The following is a 15,627-nucleotide window of genomic DNA, read 5'->3' on the forward strand; positions in this document are numbered from 1 at the left end:
GCCTACCTTCTTTCTCAAAGTGATACCCTTGCATCGCAATAGAGGTGTTGTGTAGTAGATTTACAGAACACAATATGTCTTTTGGCCTTTGACTGCTGGTTCTATGAACATTGATAGTAGATCCAAGTGAGGAAAAAATCGACAACTACAAACTTTTCTCCATTTATCATGATGTTACCTATTGGTTGTAAGGATTTTGGTCCTCTTTACATTAATTGGAATCCATATTAAGACTGCAATCCTTGATTTTCATCAACAAGTGCTTCAAGTCCTGCTCACTTTCAGCCAGGAAGGTTGTGTCTTGTATATATTGCAGATTGTTAATAAGACTTCCTGCAATCCCGATGCTGTCCCCTTCTTCATATAATCCAGCTCCTATGATTATGTGCGTAAGCTAAAAATTGAATAAGTGCAGTGAGAGGATACAGCCCTGACCCACACCTTTCACAGCTTTAAACTCTGCAGTATTCCCTTGTTCTATTTGCACAGCTACCTCTGTGGGAAATGAAACAGAAGGGACAGTGGTTGGCAAATATGGCCTCCATGACAGAAAGGAAGCTGGCCCTTCTACATATACCCTTACAATAGTTTCAGTAGTTACTTGTAATATTTACTTCATTTTAATTTCTTAAAGGATGTAATTTTTGTCCTTTCCAAAGTTTGTGTATCCAAGAGACTTTGAAATGAGAACACCTGGATTAAGGGCTTCTCTTTGCTTCCACAAAATAGTATTTTTGGTGAACAGGAGTTGACGATTCTGTATCAATATTTTCATCTTTTTTGTTTCCATGAGAGCATTTTTTGTTTTATTTTTTTTTCACTTATCTAAGATATTTATTTGATAATCACGTGTAATAATGGAACTGTAAAGCAGAGATAAAAAGTGGAGTCTTTGTTTCCTGTTTTAAGTGTACAGTAATCAAATAATTTCTTGCTGTTATTTAATATTTACATGTATTATAGCTAACTTAAATATTTTAACAGTCTAGAGTTCTATAAGTTGAATGAAATACTTGTTTGCTTTTATTTATGCTCACAGTTATTTGAAAGAAAACACATGCCACTATTATACTCATTGTATTCCTTTTAAAAAATACATATATATGTATTCGTTCATAGAATATTAATGATTGGGCTTTCTAAACTCAGAAGCAATAAAATTAATCCATAAAATGTTTATAAAAATCTAGAATTAAAGCTACAGTTAAAGGTGGGGAAGAAAATTTTGTTTAAAAGATTCCCACCACCACCACCCCCACACAAAAAGAGAAATAAAGCTTACCTAAACAACACAAATAAAAATTAACTGTCAGTATCAATCTGTTATTTTAACAATCTTAATAAAAAACAGGAGCTCTGTATAGTTAACATAATCAATGTTATACAATCAATAATGAAAGCAGCCAAAAACTGACTCAACCTTGCCACGACCAATTCAGTACTTTCATCTTGACACAACCTCTTTGGTCTTTCTAAGCAGTTTTCTTTCTGATGGGTGTTCTGAGAGTATAAAATAATCCATTATAGGCTCCAGAGTAACAATTCATCTCCCTTTACTTGTGAATTAAAAAGTGTCTTTTATTAGCTGCCTCCTAGAGAAATCTCATTTCCTAAAACATAATAAATGGTGAATCAGCAACATAACAAACTTAACATGAGTGCATTCCTGCTATATTTACATATACATTGGAAATGTTCTAACAGCCACTGGTATTATTTGCAACAGAATATCTTTGCCATATCTCCATAATTTTTTGTCTGAGGAATGCAAAATATTAGAATCTATTATTTTAAAATCAGGGTGTTTTATGCCTAATGTACATAAATAATTCCAATATAAATTTACTCTGTAAAGTTTAAAAATTTTACAAGTCCATGAATGCTAGCTTACATGTAGTTTCATATTTATGTTATAGGTATTATACTAGTATAAATATAAATATGTATTTCTAAGGATTTGTCAAACAGAGAATAAATAAATACCACATAAACCCTGGTTTATTATGATTATGTTTGAAAATACTGGGGCTGGTAAATCAGGTCCTTCAGAATTTATAAAATTCTACCAATCTACTATTTAAGAAAAGGTACATAGAGTGGTTATTTTAATTATTTTGCATAAATATAAACATAGTGTATTGTGTATATCTGTAAAATTTCCCTTTTAAGTGTTAAAAAGCTAAGGTGCTCCTGCATAAGCCCTGGTATTTTTAATCACCTCACATGCAGGCAAAAGATGCTTGAAGAATTACTCACTCGCTGCCATCCAGTCCATGCCGACTCAAAGCAACTCTCTAGGACAGGGTAGAACTGACGCTGTGAGTGCCCCAAACTGTAACTCTTTACAGGAACAGAAAGCCTAGCCTTTCCAAAGCCTTTCCACTGGTGGTTTAAAACTGCTGACCTTGCAATTAGCAGCACAATGCATAACCCCTACACCACCAAGGTCCCCACTTGGTGCCTTTGGATTACAGTGCTGGAAAAGAATATTGAATATAGCATGGGTTTTCAAAAAAATGAACAAATATGCCTTGGCGAAAGTCAAGGGAGAATGGCCCTTAGTAATGGAAATGGCAAGACATCATCTAATATCATGTGATCAGAAGGGACAAGTCTTTGTAAAAGAATGTCAAATAGAGAGTCAAACACAAAAGAGGAAGGCCCTCAATGAGATGGATTGACACAGTGTCTGCAACAAGAGATTAAAAATAGCAACAATTGTGAGCATGACACTGAACCTGACCGGAGTTCTTTCTGTTGTAGATAGGGTCACTGTACCTCTTAATCAAGGCAGTGTTTGCTGTTATTAAGTGACACAGTGCAAAACTGACTCTGAGTGACTTGTGTAACAGAATAGAACTTCCTCGTGGAATTTTTATGTCTTTAATCTTTATTGAAGTAAATTTCCAAGTTTTCCTCCCAACGATCTGCTGTGTGTGTTTGAAACCCAAACCGTTCCATTAGCATCTGAGTGCCTTAGCATTTGTGATAGAATTGCTTACTGTGGTGATGGCTCCTTTATAAAGAATAGCGTCATTAAAAAATAATAAAGTAACATGGTGCACGTCTTCTGTGTGGCCTTAGTTGATGCCTCACTTAGATGGCTGTTTGTTTGAAGACAAGCCTTTAAAGCTCCAGATAGGATTCTTTCTGAAAGCCAGCTCCATCTAGTTTCTTCACCACACTTTCCTATAGTATTCATATCTTCAGTGATCTCTTCATGAAGACAGCCTGTGTGATCCAAGGATTGTAAATAATAAACTCTAAATCCAAAGGAAGGAATAGTTTCAGAGCTTAAATTCTGAACACACATGTTTAGAGAAAGCCCCAAATCCATTTTCAAAGTCTCCATGTGGATTAAGCGTCCCATGAGCCTCCTAAAACGGTAGATGAGGGATGCGAATCGCCTTGCTGTCAGAGAGAGAACATTGTGAAGGCTGTTATGGCAGATTAAAATGTAACACCTTATCATCTTATCTCTTTTTGTATCCATTTTAAAGCTCTTTAAGTTTTTTTAAAAATATTTTCTGCTTTTCTTTTTGATTGAGATTGTTATTTGTTTTGTTTGTCATTGTTGGGTTTGTTCATTTCTTGTTTGTGCTGTGTATGATTTTCTGTGTAGGAACTCTAGGATAGGTAAATCTATAAAAACAATAACTGAACTAGGGCCATGACAGAAAAAATCAGGGTGGGGGATTGGGAAGTACAGAGCTAATTACAATGATTACAAGAAGAAATTGTTCTGAAATTGATTGTGGTGACAATTTCACAATTCTTAATATGATTGTATTGTCAAAATGTAGTATATATGAATTATATGCAAATAAAACTATTAAAATGATAGCATGTTCAAAACAGAAATAAGGTAATAATAGTAGACAGTGTTTCTTATTGTCCATATTCCATTTGTAGGTTTCTGTGTTCAATCTGTTCGGTAGTATAGTTCTTATACACACTCTCCAACAGCTCTCTCTGGGCACTAGTTTACTTTTCAACTGTAGATTACAGCCAATAGAATTCTAATAATGATAAGTACAAAAGTAATTTACTGTGCTCTGTTTGACTGCTCACGGGGCTTTAAGGCAATGCCTTGATATTTGTGTGTTCTTCGTTGTATGTTATTCATAATATTTTCTGATAAGTATTAAAAATACAAATTTCTTCTATGGTCCCTAGTCTTATGAGTCAAATGCTAAACTACCTCTAGATACCATTTATCCTTAATTCACAATAGTCTCCAATAAGGATGTAAAATATTTTAAAATTAAAGTCTTTATAGAAAGGTTATTTAATTACAGTAGCTATGTGGATGACATATAGGTCAAAATATCTTAGTATAATCTCTCTTCCTAAAGAAATAACTCTGGCACAGAGCCACTGGTCTAACAGAATTACAATCTGAATCCAAAGCCAGCAATGTCATTATGTTTTTGCTGGCCCATCAACATTAAGAGAGATAGAGTCTAATTGGTAAAATGATGCTGCACTCTGTATCTAATGTATGCGGGGTTGAAGCTATCGTTGGTCCTCATTTAAATAGAAAGACCTTGCTGCCATTAAGTTGATTCCCACTCATGGGGATCTTATAAGAAAGACACAGTCGACCTTCCTCTATGATTTTCTGAGACTCTAAATCTTTATTAGAGTTAAAAAAAATTATTTTTCTCACTTATGTTGAAGAGTTGGATGGAAACAAATAAGCAAGGGATAGCAGGGAATCCCATTGATAGGTGAGCATTGGAGTAATAATAGTCCAGGATATCTTATGATTGAGGCCACTGAGAATGTCCTTATTTTCTTCTTACCTGGTGCTTAATGGCCCATCTTTTGTCTTGGTATCAGTAAATCTTTATCCCAGTTTGCTTGAACCAATCTGAATAAACAAGCCGAAGCCAAACCACTGCCATTGAGTCAATTCTGATTCATGTATAGGACAGAATAAAATTACTCCTAGGATTTTCAAAACTTTAACACACAATATCACCAGGGATGATTAGAGTCCTGGTATTTGTAGCCAATGTGGTCTGAAAAAGACAAATCACAAAATTAAGTATGTCAGGACAATTATGAATGCCAATTTTCATTACTACTCCTAAATATAAACAGAATTGAATTATTGTTTTAAAATAATATGCCATTTAATATGCTGATCATCCAAATTGTATAAATGATGTATTCAAAGGGGACAACGTTTACCACTTCATTCTTGTTTGAGTTTTCCTGAGATTCAGTTTTGAATTTCATCATATAAACTGGCTTTTAGTCTTCTCCAACCAACCTTAAATGGATATTGTTGATGGTTATCTTATATTTATTTTCATTTGCTATGAATATTTCTTAAAAGTTGAATTTATCCTTCAACTGATAAATGAAGTAAATAATTTTTCTATTGCTTTTTGAAGAAAATTATAATAACTTGTGACTACCTTAAATTAGGAACATTCATACTTTGTACACCTCAACATATAGATCTTAAAAAATAAAAGTAAACAAACTGGTTGATTTAGCTAAATATTTCATTTGGTTTTGTAATGTTGTTCATGTTATTCTATCATAACAAATTCTTTGGCTCAATAAGATCTTTCTACTTCACCAACTTTTTTGTTGTTGTTGTTCACCAACTTTTTAAGCTTGCTTTGTCCAACAACTATTTATTATCTGTTAACTCACACTTAATAAATCATAAAGAGGACCCTCGAGTTTGATCCTTTCCTCTGAGAGCCTATAGAAGGCCCTCCTGCGTGAGGTCTCTCTATCTCTGTCTCTCTGTGTCTGTCTGTCTGTCTCTGTCTCTCTGTCTCGTCCATCCTTCCATCCGTCGATCACCTCTCTTCACAAAGGAGAGGGCCTCTGTGGAGAGGAGGGTGGGAAGGGAGGGTGTGTGTTTGAACCTTCATCCCCATATCCCCATATCTACAATGGCAGTGAATAATAAAACCTAAGCGTGACAAAGACAAAAATAAATAAATAAATAAAGAGGACCCTCGCTACAATACCTGTCCTGCAACAAACCAAAGTAACTGTACCTCTGGCTATTCAAGCTTTGTTTATCTTTGATGATTTAAGTATATATTTGAACTGTAATAAACTGTATATTCTATGTTACTCAATAGCTGGGATTTGCCCTTCTTTACCCATTACCACTTATTCATAAATAGCAAAAGTCTAGTTCTGAAGTCTGAAGTCCTGGAAATGTTTACTAAGAAGGAAAGATGAGAGAACTTTATAGCCTCCAAGGCCAGAGCATTTTGAAGGAGGCACATGGGTCTTGGGGTGCAGTGGTGTAGGTCTCTGCAGCTGAATGAAAGTTCACAGTGTGTACCTACCAGAACCTCGGCATGGATTTGCTCATGTAAAGATTACAATTAGGAAACTCTGTGAGGCAATTCTAATCTGTACCATAGGGTTGCTATGATTTAGAATAGACTCAAAGACACACAGCAATAACATAGGGAAGCTTAGACAAGTGTCTTATAATTAAATATGAAAATAGAAGCTACAAGGAGAGAAATAAGAGTTTCTCTTATTTGAGCAGTTATTCTATGTTAGTTAAAAAAATACTGAAGAAATACAGAAAGAAGCCTAGTCTTGAATCAGTACAACATATTTCGTTGCATAGGGATTACACAGATGCCAAAAGTCTATGTGTGCATTAAAAAAAAAAAAAGGTTCAGACAGCATTCACAAATCTGGGATTTCTGCATATTTGTGGAAGTCCAATTAATTATTCTGGAGAAAATATATAGACCAAGCAAATGAATAGTGAAGACATGGGCAGATCTTTGACCAATTGTATACTTTGGTTTCCAGCAAACTCTCTCTCATTTTCTGTTGGGTTGTGCTACTCAGAACTTTAGAAGAACAATCAACCTGGAAGTGTTGTCACTATGGTTGGACCTCAGTCAAAATAAAGCTCGGGACAGACAATGAGACTAAGCTTCCAGCTAGGAATTAGCAAGTGTTTCAGCTACAAAGAAAGGTGGCAGGAGAAGTGACATAAGAATAGGTAGATAGAAAAGTGGATATTTATTTACTTTTATCAAAAAAAGTAAAAGAACACACAAACATGGAATACCTAAGTCCTGTGAGTTTAACCTACAAAATTATTAGAATATGTTTTGCCTCTTGGAATTTACCATTACAATATTTATCCTTAATACCCTTTCTCTTGAGGTACCTTGATGGTTAAATAAAATACTCAAAAAAAAAAAAATACTCAACTAACTAAAAGTTTGGTGTTTTGAATTTACCAGATTTTAAAGATTTATAGTCTTGAAAATATTTTAAAGCAATATTACTCTGTCCTATAAGGTTAGGAAAAGTCATATTAAACTCAGGGACAAAGGTCTTGTTGATTTTTTTAAATTGATTTTCCAGCTAGTATTTCCAGTAAAGACTGTCTTTAATTTATATATCTAGCCCCACAAATCATTATTAGGATATGGAAGTTTGATAAATTTTTAGTTCTTGATCTTTTGTTACCATCAGAAAATTCTCACAGTCCTATTAGTTATTTGTTTTTTCACTTATTTCTTTATTTATGGAACAACAGGTAAAAGATAAATAGATGTTGTTTGTGTTTGCCCAATGTACAGACCTATGGGAGAATTTATATACTCAAACCCATACAAGTTCAAAGTTAAAGGTCCTAACATAAACATATTCAGCAAATAGGGGCCAAACCACAAACACCCTCAGTGACATCGAGTCAATGTTGACCCACAGGAACCTGGAGGACGTTCTAGAGCTGCCCCTGTGAGTTTCTGAGACTCTAGCGCTTTAGGGGACTGCAAAGTGCCATCTTCCCCCCAAGAGAGCCTGGTGGTCTACCACTGCCGACCTTACAGTTAACAGCCCAAGGCCGGACCACCACACTGCCAGATGTCATCAATAAATATGGAGGGGTCATCATTGCTGTCCTTAGAAAATGCAAAGAATTTCAAAGATTTTCTAGTTGGTCTTTGTATCAAGTGGAAATCTCTTGCCTAAAAGTTATAGAAAACCTGACTCAAATTAATAATTTTAATAATAATTACCTTGATACCTGTATCTTATTTCTGGAATACCAGTGAGAAAGCAGATTCAACATTTAGCATGGTCATAGTTTAGACTGTAATCAAGTCTATAGCTTTCATTCATGCCTCAGCTACGTCATCAGCAGCAGTAAACAGTGAGGCTGATAAGCAAACCGTTACAAATTGGTTGTAAGTGGTAACTGGTGCGATAATCTTCCCTACATTGGCCCAGGAGAAGAGAGAGAAAACCATTCATCCTACTGTGGAAGATAAATTCTTCCCTTTCGTCTGCGGGAACGAGATTTTTCAGATGGATGTGTATGCTTTGCCCAGAATCAGTCATCAGGAGATCCAGGCACTGAGGGGAATGGCTAATCATCTGTAAGGAGGTGACTGCTGCTGACTCCACCACAGCAGGCTTTGCAAGCATGAAAGATGAGGAGGAGGTTTCTCGTCAGCCACGGCAGACTTCTAGTCAATTAAATTGTTGTATGCAAAAGTGCAGCAGAAGAAAAAAAACATTCCACAGCTCAGAATGGTACCATGTCTCTGCGGCCAGAGCAGATGTTGTGAGGAAAGTTTTAGGAAATGTGGTTATAATCAAGGAAACCTTGTGGCATAACTGTAAGACACCCAGCTGCAAACTTAAAGCTTGGTAGTATGAACAATGCAAGCTTGCTCTGTACAGGAGAGAGCTGGAGATTTGCTTTTGTAACTATTGCATCCTTGAAACACTATGAAACAATACCATTTAGTTATGTGAGATAACTATGAGGGAAAAATAGACATGATGGTACCTAACAATTACAATAATATATACAAGCATTGGATTATAAATGACCATATATGCTATGATTATTTTGACCTAGTATCAAAACTCATTTGGTGTCAAAGAATATTCTTAAATATCATAGTTGGTCTTGACCAGTTTTCAGTGTTGGATTGACTGAACTAGGAAAAGTTTGGAAGCCAGAGGATTAATTGTTGCTTTAATTAATTAATTAATTAATTAAAGTTGCTGTGAGGATTAAGGTCTGAGTTAAGGGTTAATAAGCAACAATTATAAAGAGAAGAAAAGTTTAAGAACTAAAGAAAAAGATGAGTTAGAATGTGGTCATTACTAAACTGACTGTGAGAAAGTCAGTTGGCATTCACCTGAAGACAAGAACAAAGCTACTGGAGTCTAAAACCATTGTATCCGGAACTTACTAACACTGTGATATTGGGAAAACTAGTAGATTTTCTGTACTTCACTTTCTTCATTTGTAAAACTGTTAGCATAGTAGTAACTATTTTATTATCTGCGGTGACAATTGAGGAAGCGAATATATACAAATAACTGGAAAAAAACACCTGCCTTAATAAATGTTAGGGCTAGATATTTGTGTGTGTGAAATATAGAAAGAAGTCCTTGTTAATAGAAAGACGTCCAGACATTTGTAGATTATAACTGTCCAAATAAAGAATGTTTGATACTCCTTACATCTCACTACAACTTTCCCCAGACTCTACATCAGTTCCTTTCCCCGTGCTCATGTCTGCATGCCTGTCATTACCACTGTCCTTGTTATTTCAGTTTCAGAATCTTACTATTGCTTTGATTCATTTCTCTACTTTCCAGCTCCTCTCCAGACAGTTACAAAGATCTATTATTTCAGAAAACAAACAAACAAAACACATTCATCAGTCACTTGTACATTCCCACTTCTAAAGCTTAATATAAATCGTCATTGTCACATGCCTGAATTAGTGCTTTAACTTCCAACTTTGCCATTCCTCTGTCATACCTGAACATTTACATCAGGCCCATTTAACGCATTTCCTGTGGTTAAACTCTTCGATAAAATATTTTCCTGTTGTAATGCTTCTACTTCTATATTTTTTTCTATCATCCTCCTGAATCCTTCCCCCTCACACTGCACTTTGCTTACCCCATTCTCATCCCTAGGCCCTTATCGGCCCACAGTCACTCTGAACACATTATCTCTCATGTGCTAATGCTTTTCTGCTTGCATACATTTTGCAACTCCTCAAACACTTACAATATCCAAGGGCTATCTCTTTCTTTAGAGTCAGATTACCAACTCAATTTGCAACTGTATAATTTCCATATGACTGATTGTGTATTTTAATGCAAAATGTTTCTTTTAAATTAGTTGAACAAAGATTAATCCAAATGCTTTTCTTGACTTTATATAACCTCGGGTTTCTGAGTTTGTGAAGCAGTCATGAGCCTCTGTGGTGAAATTTTACACTGCATTGTATGCTTTGTACATTATATGTGCAAATTCATCCATCATAAGTTAAAATCTTCTTGAGGGCAGAGAGTTTTCTATGCCTTTATTATGTCCAAAACTATATCTGATACAGTACCTGGTGAGCAGTAGTCTGATTTCAATACATTTGATTGAACCAGAATTTAAGAAACCACTCAGAATTTAATGGAAGTAAAGATATATTAGAGAGTTAAAGTTATTATATATAATCAAATAACCCACCTCTGTAACTCATTATCCTTTATATATTATGAATCCTGAGGTATACAAAAGAAAGAGATCTGAACAACTTTTTAATTTTTAAAATGGAGCAATCCCATCCAAGGAAAAATGGAGATTTTCTGCTATTGGGAGTTGAAAACAATTTGAAGTTAATAACCATGTGGCTTAGTTTTAAAAGAAAATGATTAGCAGCAACAGAGTGAGAGTTTATAATTGTAGCATTTGACATTATAATTTCTATGGAGAAATTCCACACACACACACACACACACACACACACACACACACACACACACACACACAAAAGTAGATATCCAAAAAGGTTCTTATAGATTTCTCAAATATAAATGATAAAATAAAATATGTAATAGATGACAATTAGGAAGAACTATAATTCTAAACATTTCTTTAAGAAAAAAATTTATTTAGAATTTAAATCATCTATGATAGTATGAAACAATAACAAAAATATAAGATATAACTTTGATAAAAAGTTAGTTTTCATGTTATTAATGAAGTATGGTAAAGGAAATTAAGTCAGTGTCAGTACAATCAATGTAATTACTCAGTAAATGAGTCAATTAAGGTGGTTCTTCTAGCCATAATCCCATCTAAGCTCTGCCTGGGGCTATAATCTATTTTGGAGGAAGTTCTCTGTTATGAGATCTAGGAGGGATATATATATATATGTGTATATATATACACACACACAAATAATAATAAAAAGAACCATCTGAGAAGTGTTCTTGGGACCTGTTAACAGGCATCAGAAGACACAAAGCAAACAAACAAATAAACAAACACATATTGTTGAGCATGAGGGGGGTAGGAGTAGAGATGCCAAACCTGTCTGTAGACAGTGGAACACCACTATACCCCGAGGGAGTCACAGGGAAGGGATGAGTCAGCCAGGGTTCAGGAAAGCACCAATGAAATGTACAATATTCCTTTGGTTCCTTGAGGCTTCCTTACTCCTCACTATCATGACCCCAGTACTGCCTCTCCCTGCGGGCTAGACCGGAGCACGTACACAGGTACAGATAAGAGATGAGAGCTCACGACACATGGAATCCAGAAACAGGAATGGGACTAGCAATACCAGGAGGGTATGGAGAAGGTGGGAAGAGGAGGGGAGGAAGGGGGAAGCGATCACAATGATGGACACATAACCACACCCACCACCCCTCCAGGGGGACAAACAACAGAAACCATGGGGGAAGAGAGACAGCAGTTGGTATAAGATATGAAAATAATAATGATCTATAATTTATCAAGGGGATACTGGGAGGTTGGGGGGTGGGTAAGAGATGCTGATACCAAAGGCTCACTGGAAAGATAATGTCTTAGAAAAAATGATGGTAACATATGTACAAAAATTCTTGATACAGTGCTTGAATTATTATGAGTTTTAAGAGCCGCCAATAAAATGATATTTTAATAATAAAAAAAGAACTATCTCAGAAGCTCAACACAAAGAAAAATGCCAAGGCCATCAGAAAGTATATTCAAGATCTCTGTCTAAAATACCAGAGGCTAAGAGAAGAGGCAGCAGAGACTATGGCAGGTAACTACTGGAGAGAGCAAAGGAGCCAGGCTGAGACCAGAGGCCAAGTCTAGGAAACCATGAGACAGAACAGCAGTGCTGATATTATGGGGCAGTGAGACAGAGTGGCAGATGAGCTTCATGGTCCATGGGGGCACAGACCAAGGGACCATGTGTCTGAGAGGCTGAAGACTGGAGATAGATTTGACTGCTTGCTGAGGAGAGGTGTTATGGGCCAAGACTTTACTGTTTATAGATCTTGAATGGGTAAGCCTATTAACTTAGTTAATAAACCTCCTAATTGTAAATTTTGTCTGTTTGTGTGACCATTGCAATGGATTATGGAACCTAGCATGCATGTAGAGTGCTAAGAGAGGAACAGTTGGGGTCAGAATAGGTTAAGAAAGATGGAGGGTAGAGGCATGTCTGACCTTTGCCTCGTGGCAATAGAGAAGCCAGAGGAGATCAGATATGCCCCTCCCCATGCTATTTATACAGCAATATATTCACTAGGTTGTTGTTATTGGTAGGTGCCATTGAGTCGGTTCTGACCCATAACAACCCTGTGCAAACAGAATGAAACACTGCCTGGTCCTACGCCTAAGCCCATTTTTGTAGCCATTGTCAATCCTTCTCCCCTGAGGGCCTTCCTCTATATTGACGTCCCTCCAATTTCACTACCATGATGTCCTCCTCCAGAGACTAGTTTCTCCTGACATCATGTCCAAAAAATCTAAGAAGTCTGGCCCTCTGTACCTCTAAGGAACATTTTGGCCATACTTCTGCCAAGACAGATCTGTTTATCTGTTTAGCAATTCATAGTAATTTCAATATTCCTCTCCAACACCACAATTCAAATGCATTATCTTCTTTGGTCTTCTTTATTTAGTGTCCACCGTTCACTTATATATTAAGCAATTGAAAGACTGTGGTTTGGATCAGACACACCTTAGTCCTCAATGTAACATCCTTGATTTTCAGTACTCTGAAGAAGCCTGTGTAGCAGATTTTCCTAACGCAACTTATGTTTTCATCTCGTAACTGCTGCTTCCTTAAGCATTGATTGCGAATCCAAGTAAGACTGAATCCTTGAGCAACACAAACTCTTCTTCATTGATGATGTTACCTATTGGTCAAATTTTGAGGATTTTGGTCTTCTTTACACTGAGTTTTAATCCATATTGAAGGCTGCAAACCTTGATCTTCATATCAGCAAGGGCTTCAAGACCTCCTTTCTTTCTGAGAACAAGGTTGAATCATCTGCATATAGCAGATTGTTAATAAGCCTTCTTCCAATCTGGATGACACATATTTTTCCTTCATATAATGCAATTTCTCTGATTATTTGCTTGGTATACAGATTGAATAAGGATGGTAAGAGTATACAACCCTGACACACACCTATCTTGACTTTAAACCATGCAGTCTTCTCTTGTTTTATTTGTACAACTGCCTCCTCATCCACATACAATTTCTACATAAGCACAATACGTTGTTCTGGAATTCCCATTCTGCTCAAGGTTATCCAGAGTTTGCTATGATCCAGGAAGTCGAATGCCTTGTTATGCATATTCAACAAAACAGAAATAAACATTTTATGGTATTCTCTGCTTTCAGCCAAGGTCCATCTGACATCAGCAATGATATCCGTTGTTATAGCCTCGTCTGAATCTAGCCCGAACTTCGCTGGAAGCCCCATGTCAATGTACTGCTGCTTCCACACTTTGGCAACATTTTACTTGTGATATCAGTGATATAATGCGGTTGCGATTGATGGGAAGCTTTTCTGTCTAAGCAGCCTGCTAAGAACTGAACATGCGTTATCTCATTTATGATATACACAACCTGTTTTTACAAAGGAAATACTTCTGTTCTTTTTTTAATTGTTGAACTCTGAGAACTGAGGCCTAGAGGAGTTGTTGAATTTTCCTGAGGTCACACAGATATGACAGAGCAGGGATCTGAACTCAGCACTTAAGATATTAAAATAGAACTGTAACTCTTATCAATGGGAAAGGCTACCTCTGTGACAGCTGATTGAAAGTCAGGGAAGATGGTAACTTTTTTTCTAAATTTTCATAACTATAAATATATTCTAATTATAATTTAATGAAACAATACTATCAATGCTACTGGAATTTCAATGTTATCTATCTATCATCTATCTATCTATCACCTACCTAAGTTTTTGGCATGAATAAATATATATCATATCAGGTTAAGAAACAAAGGAGTATTCAGAAGTTCATAATAATTAAACTCTATATGATTTCTTAGTTGTGAATGTCTTAGCAGAACCCATATGCTATTCACCATTGTATTTCTCAGAATCATTTTTAGTATACATGATGAGTGAATGGATGTACATTACGAATGTACCTAATATTTCTTCCCAGAAGGAAAAAAAAAAGACAACCTTCACAAGTGTTTTACTTTATGTGTATGTTCCATGTTGATATATTTTGAAAATGATGTTTGAAGGAAAAATTAAAATTGCTGTCTTCTACGACTCAGAAGATATTATTCAATTTAAAATTAAAATTTAAGTCAGTTGGTTGAAATGGCACATATAACAAGAAGTATTTCTGAAGTACATGTAGGAAATCAGTAATAATTCATAACATATGAAATGAATATGCAATACAAATAGTTTAGGAAAATAAAAGGTTTGATGCCTGACTCTAGTCATGTCGTGTCTACATTTCTCACTTTCTTTGTGCAACTTGACTTGACCTATTATATTGTTTTTTCCCTCAAATTAAACAGTGTTTGATTCTGTAAAGCACGGAAAGAAATGCTAAGATCACCAAATATAGCAGAAATCTAGTGTGTACAATTTCCCATGGATTTTTCACTTTTTTTCCTAATATTGGTAGGGTTCATTTAACAGTCAAACTAACTTGGAATGCCCTTTCTGGGGAAAAAAATGAGACTTTCTGATCCCATAAAGATTTACGATTTAGAAAACCACAGAGGCAGTTCTACTCTGTTCAACAGGGTTCCTATGAGTTGGCAGTGAACTTGGGTTGGCTAAGTAAGAATGTCCTTTCACTTTCACTTCAATCTTGAACTAAGGCTGAATTCAAAACCCACCTTTTTTAACTGTTGAATTACAGGCGACTCTATATTAGAAATCAACACAATGCATTCGTGATAAGCAAGGCGGTAGGAATTAATGGACTACCAATTGAAATGTTTCAAAAAGCTGATGAATTACTGGAAGAACTTATTTGTTGATGCCAGGAAGTTTAGAAGACAGCTACTTGGGCAAGTGACCAGAAGAGATCCATCTTTGTGTCCATTCCAGAAAAGTCAGCCAACAGAATGTTCAAACCATAGAACACTACCATCGATATCAAATGCAAGTAAAATGTTGCTGAAGATCATCGAACAAAAGTTGCTGCCGTCCATTGACAGTCACCAGAGGTTCAGGCTGGATTCAGAAGAGGATATGGAGCAATAGATATCATTGCTGATGAGTTAGTTAATTGTGCCAGCCTGGCCAATAATCACATGTGGTGCTGGTTGAAAGGCGGAGGGATAAATGGGTGGTGAAGCCTTGCCTTTCTAG

Source organism: Echinops telfairi, unplaced genomic scaffold (genome assembly GCF_000313985.2).
Source record: "Echinops telfairi isolate 266 unplaced genomic scaffold, ASM31398v2 ScPeMD7_3533;HRSCAF=4204_1, whole genome shotgun sequence".
NCBI classification, from domain to species: Eukaryota; Metazoa; Chordata; class Mammalia; order Afrosoricida; family Tenrecidae; genus Echinops; species Echinops telfairi.